Below are 6,485 nucleotides of genomic sequence, written 5' to 3'. Positions count from 1 at the left end.
AATGTCCGGTTGGTTCGCCATTACCATTTTGTCTGTCTGGATCTGGAAGTCCCACAGGATCTTAGCTCGGTCATTCTCCACTACCTTTGGGGGTGTTCCCCACTTTGATCTCGGGGCTTCCAGTCCATATTCTGCACAGATGTTTCTGTACACTATGACAGCCACTTGGTTATGTCGTTCCACAGACATATATATACGTGTCAATGTAATTTTCTTATTTTTTCTGTTTTTTTACTTATTTTACCTATTTTCTGCAAACTACTTTTAAATTGATCAAAAAACAGTTTTGTTAGGTTTTGGGTTTTATTCAGTTTATTGTGTTTCAGTTTGAGTTTATTGTTTATGTTATTCAGTATCTTGTTAGTTGGTTGTTGTTTTGTTTGTTTGTCTTTATTTCTGTCTTTTTCTCGTGTCTGTGTTTGTTTTCATCTACCTCTTCCCCAGTCTTGTCATCTGGTCTCCTGCCACGCCCATCTCCACCTGCCTGTAATTATGATCTCACCTGTGCTCACTTACCTCGTTTTCCTTTGTGTTCAAAACCCGGTCATTTTCTCGACTACTCTGTCGGATCATTGTTCATTTGTCCTCATCCTGTGTTTCTTCCATGCTCCTAGGTTTAGTTTATGTTTTTGTTTCGCTGCCCCGTCAGCTTTTGTTTTCTTATTAATAAACCAGTTTTCATTTAGTTCCACAGTATGAGTCTGCTTTCTGGGTTCGCCTCCGTCACCGCCAAACATGACAAGTTTAAACTCATTAAAATATAGTTATCCAATCAGATTGTTTACGATTCCAGGCAGAAACATGTTTGAAGGATTTTTCTCATTGGTTGGAACTTCTCTGTCAGGACAGAAGGTATAAAGGCTCTGTTATACTCCATAAGAAGTCAAGAAGTCAGTTCATGGTCATGTGGTTGTGTGACGTTCGTTTTCTCACACACCTTTCATATTCCACAAGACACTCGGCTCAGAAATCCTGGGAAGCTCCTCCCTCCTTCGACAGCGTTAAAATGAGTTTCTTTCCACCAGCTTCTCAACTCTGCAGTTGTAAAGATGGCTGTATTTTCTAACAGCCTTGGCCAGCTGCTTCTCAGCAAAGCAATAGAAGCAATAGAAGCTGCTCATACTGATATTAGACAAGCAAATAGGTTACCATATATACCATAAAAACAAACCATTAAACAAACAGAGACTTAGAGTAATTAAAAAACACTTTAATTTAATTACACCCCCATTCAACTTCAGGTTACCTTATCAAAAATAAGAAAAAAGAACAACAATCATCCTAATATTAAGTTTAGGGATGCACTAATACCAATACCAGCAATGTGTATCACCTCTGATACCATGTACTGTACCCTGTCCCCATATTCATTCTCAAAAAAGTGTCCTGATACCGCAGTACCAATACTACTTCACTATATTTCAAATCATAAAAGCATTAGTATTGGGCAAAGTTTCCAACTGGAAAGAGTAGTTAACAATCATGCCTCAAATGAAGGCTACCATACTGCCATTGCCACTTTACGGCAGCATGACGTTCACCTCTCAGCTGAGTCAGGCGGCAGAGGAGGAGCAGTGATAGCTGCGTGGGGAAATTTTAATGATTTCAATGTGAACGATAGAGACAAAAGTAAAGCAGACTGCAAATTCTGCTCATCAAAGCTGTCAAGAGGAGGGAATGGAATCTTGTACTTTCAACGCATGCAGTTACATACAATCTATCATTTAGCAGAAGAGGGAATTTATGGATCTGAGCAGAAGCTCCCAGACCATCTCTGATCTTCAAACATAAAGTAATTGTAAGAAGTGTGACAGCTTTTGTTAGTAGCAGTGAGATGTGGGGATGTTTGTGTGGCGAGGCAAAGTCTGACAGAATCAGATCCACACACATCTTAACTGTTAAGATGCATATGATGCCAAATATATTCTATCATAAATATATCATTAATGACAGAAAGTCTGAATACCATCACTTTAACAGATTATTCAGGGCCATCTACAAATGAGTGAGTAGTTTAAGTATTTTCCGATTAAACAGTGCGAGGACGCAGCTCTGCGTGAGTCTGTGTACACTGGTCTTATTGTATTTGCTTCAAAGCTCTGTTCTTTCATATTAAGTTTCATATTAACTAATCAAAAAAACATTTATCTCAAGGTGCACGAGCACTGCTGATCAGTAATCACCTCCCTGAGGTTAAAAACTCAGTTTGATGCTCTGCAGATTTGATGCAAATCATTTTGTTTTCATTCAAAGCCCAGTTTGAGAAGTTTTAAACTTTCTGAAAATGTAAATCTTCTGATGCAGTGCAGCTCACTTTTAGAAATGTTTTGAGCAAAACCAGCAGAAGGGTCAGGCTGTTGGTTCACAGGCGCCTCCAGCAGACAGAGGTAGGTTATTGCAAACTTCACTACTGGCTTTTTAAATGAAGTTTTATATCAGATCAACGTGATTGAATATGTAATAAATATACATGAAATAAATTAGCACTTCTGTCAGAAATATGGCATATATTACTAGTGCCTACAAGCTTTGGCCACAAAGAATTAGAAGTCTTTGATAAATTGCATTTAGAACATAATGTGAATATAAAGCAAATATTTCTACATACTGTTGTATGTATTTTTTTGTTTTAACTCTCATTGTGCCTCACCTGACTGCAAGTCACTGTTTAGTATATGCACTTGATATCAGAGAGTACTCAAATGTAAGTACTTGTACTTGTGCTTTATTTGAAAATAAAAAATGTGGTATCAATGCATCCCTAATTAAGTTAGTACAACCTCCTATGAATGACAGCATATGATATGTTATGGCATGTCATTTTTGCTTTAAACAAACAAACAAATAAATAAAACAGCAACATTAATGGTATGAAACACAAACCCTACCCTTATTTCTTGAACAGAATTTCAAAGGATATGTTGTAGCATTTTGCTGGTAATCAAATGCATCCTGAACACATACAGTGTGACAACCTGTATATTAGTAGGAGTTATGCTGGAACAGTTTGCTGCTCTGGAGCATACAGGTGTGCATTAGCACAATGCCAAGGAGAAAAGACATTAGCAATAACCACAGAGAAGCGGCTGTTGCTACCAATCAATCTGTGAAGGGTTATAAGATAATTTCCAAACAATCTAGACTTTATTCTACTGTTAGAAAAGTTTAAATGTTAAACAATCAATATACAAACTTCTTAGGATTGATCTTTCTACAAGATCAGACTGCCCAGTGCTTAGAGAAACTGTAAAAAAAAAAAATAAATAAAAAAGTGTTTCTTAGGATAGTAAATCCTAAACCTCATGCCAAAACAAAACAGAAACCCTCTCCTGGAACGCTGGAACAATATTATTTGCATACATGAACAAAGTGGAGATGGATGGCCTTAATCTTTGCCATCATGACTAGTGAAAACCTAAGCAGATACACCTTATACCAACTGCTGAACATGGTGAATGGTGATGATTTGGGCTTGATTTGCAAACACATGACCTGGGGATATTGTGTTTATTTAGTTAACCATAAACTCTTCTTTATAGCAAAGTATTCAAACAGCTGGAGCTTGGTCCAAGTGGGGTCATTAAACATGACAATGATCCAAAGCCCAGAAACAACTCTACAATATCAATCTATAGATACATTTTCTCCCGCTTATCCATGGTAGAGTCACAGAGCCAACAGGTCCAGGAAGGACACCCAGACATCCCTCTTCCAAGTGACCCTCTCTAGCGCCTCCTAGAGGATCCCATTCATGAACAAGACTCTAAAATACTTGAACTCCTCCACTTGAGGAAGAATCTCATCTCCGACCCAGAGGTTCCATTCCACTTTTTTAAGTTGAAAACCATGGCCTTGGACTTAGAGGAGCTAGCTCTCATTTCAGCTGCTTATACTCTTCTATGAACTGTGCCAGCACATGCTGAAGGTCATGGACTGGAGATGCCAATAGAACCAAATCATCTACAGAAAGAACCAATGGAATACTAAGGTTCCCAAACCTTTCCATTACTATGCCTTGATATCCTGTTCTTGAACAACACAACCAGTATCAGAGACAATGGACAGCCCTGGCAGAGTTCAACTTGCACCAGCAATGAACTTAACTTTGTTCTGAGAATGCAACACAGCTCTCACTTTGGGTATACAGGGGCCATATAGCCTTGACTCTAGCACCTCATGTTCTCGCAGCACACCCCAGACTGGAGAGTCAAACTCCCATGACCCCCTCAGCAACTCTGCAAAGGTAAAAACCTTGCTCACCGTTCCATGACCTGGATGAAGGCCACACTGCCACACAATCCATATCCACCTCCTCAAAGGTGAATAAGAAAGAAGATCCTCTAAATGCTCTTTCTACCATCTGACAATATCCCCAATCTGGGTCAGCAATTCCCCACCCAAACCATGCACAGACTGGGACGTACTCGCTTTCCCTTTCTGATGGTTTGCCAAAACCTCCTTGAGACCAATCCAAAGTCCTTCTCCATAGTCTCTTCAAATTGCTCCTGTGCCCAAGTTTTTTGCTTCTGCAGCCTCAGAATCTGCGACCTTCTGGCCACCCTGTACCTGTTAGCTGCTTCAGGAAAAAAATTTGAGCGTTTCAATGATCCTGTTAAAGTCCATACCTTGACATGATTGAAAGGCTGTGGTGAACAAAAGCAACCACACTGAAATAAACTGAAACAGCATTGTCAAAAGTAGTGGTTCAAAATTCTTGATTCTAGGATAATTCTTTTGACTTTTTGCTTCCTAACACTTTACTTCTTACCAGCTGTTAAATGATTGGGTGTAGTTAGTTTTTCACTCTGTTTTTGTATTTTAGTTTAGTTGTTGCTAAATGGGTTAAAATAAAGTGTAATATAAATTGTGTTGTTTATCTGAGGCTTTATTTAGGTAATTTTAGGACCAGGTGAAGAGCATATAAATTGTATGCCTTGATGTGTTAAGCATTAGAAATCGAAGAGTGTATTTTACATTTTCATCATGTTCGTATACAACTGTACTCCTTTGTCATATACCCTCAAATGGACTATGCAGAGTTCCAATAGGTTTCTTGCTTACAAATATTACTGGATGTAACAAGGACCAGCAATAATTTCATTGTGAGCTTGGACCAAGCCAATGTATTAAAAAAGAGCTCTATGACAAACATGCCCAGAAATGACCTGATCCAACAAAACAGTACTCAAATGGTTAGACATCTCTAAAGGAGTAATTGCATTGCCTGATATTCAGATGTCATTGAGAAGCCCAGTGTTTATACAACAGAAAATCTGTGTGCAGACAAATCCTTATCAACATAGAATTATATTCTATGTGTTTTTACAAGAGATAATTTCATATGACATGGGATCAGGGTTTTGGCATTCAAAACACCCTCATTTGCCCTTTTACCCTCTATCTCAAATATTGTTCAGCTCTGGGCACAGGCTGTGATGTCCTTGTAAATATTAAAAATTTTCATTTGTATCTCTTCACAGCTTAAATGGTTAGAAGACTTCTGGTTTGAAGCTTGTCTCTGATTGCACTAGAAGAGGCATTGTTTAGTACATGGTTGGACAACTTCCGCAAGTTTTATTTTACATTTTATACAATTGTCTGTTTTGTATTTTATTTATTTTTTTTCTTATACTTGTTCTATTTAAATGTGGACTGTTGGATGTTTTACAATGAAAGAGCCAAAGCCAAAACACCAGCAGTCCATAAATTGTTATTCTGTCATCGTTCACCCATTGGGATTGTTTCCCCAACTGCCCTCACCTCATAGTTGTGCATGCTAGTTAACTCTGATGTTGTTCAAAATGAGATACAACTGAGTAACACTTAAATCTACAACAGACATACATTCATAAAACCAAACAGTTTACTGTTTTGTAATAAAATCACAAGGTTTGGACTTATTTCTTACAGAGGTGTCTGCCCACAGTCACAACAAAATTATACTCAGTGACACAAATCATAAATTATATTTTTGTCTGTAAAAATTGCATCCATTGTCCCTAAAGGTGTTTCCCTCAAATTTTTTTTTTTAGGGTAATGGTCACGGAAACAAGGAATACAAATATACTTTCATAAAATACTAATAAAATAAAATAGTAATAATGTACTACTGCATCACATTTAGAAGGAAATACATTCTGCATATGAAGGGCAGTGGGTTTGACTTGTAAGCAGAACAACTGGGATTGAATCCTGGCCAGCCGAGAAACATAGTCAAACATAGTCCATACAAACATAGTCCCTCCAGCGTGTCCTGGGTCTTCCCCTGGGCCTCCTCCCAGTGGGACGTGCCCGGAACACCTCACCAGGGAGGCGTCCAGGAGGCATCCTCACCAGAAGCCCGAGCCACCTCAACTGGCTCCTCTCGACGTGGAGGAGCAGCGGCTCTACTCTGAGTCCCTCCCGGATGACCGAGCTTCTCACCCTATCTCTAAGGGAGAGCCCAGACACCCTGCGGAGGAAACTCATTTCAGCCGCTTGTATTT

The sequence above is a fragment of the Kryptolebias marmoratus genome, linkage group LG11 (genome assembly GCF_001649575.2).
Source record: "Kryptolebias marmoratus isolate JLee-2015 linkage group LG11, ASM164957v2, whole genome shotgun sequence".
Classification (NCBI taxonomy): Eukaryota; Metazoa; Chordata; class Actinopteri; order Cyprinodontiformes; family Rivulidae; genus Kryptolebias; species Kryptolebias marmoratus.
The sequence above is the reverse complement of the archived record's forward strand: the minus strand, read 5'-3'. Positions refer to the sequence as shown.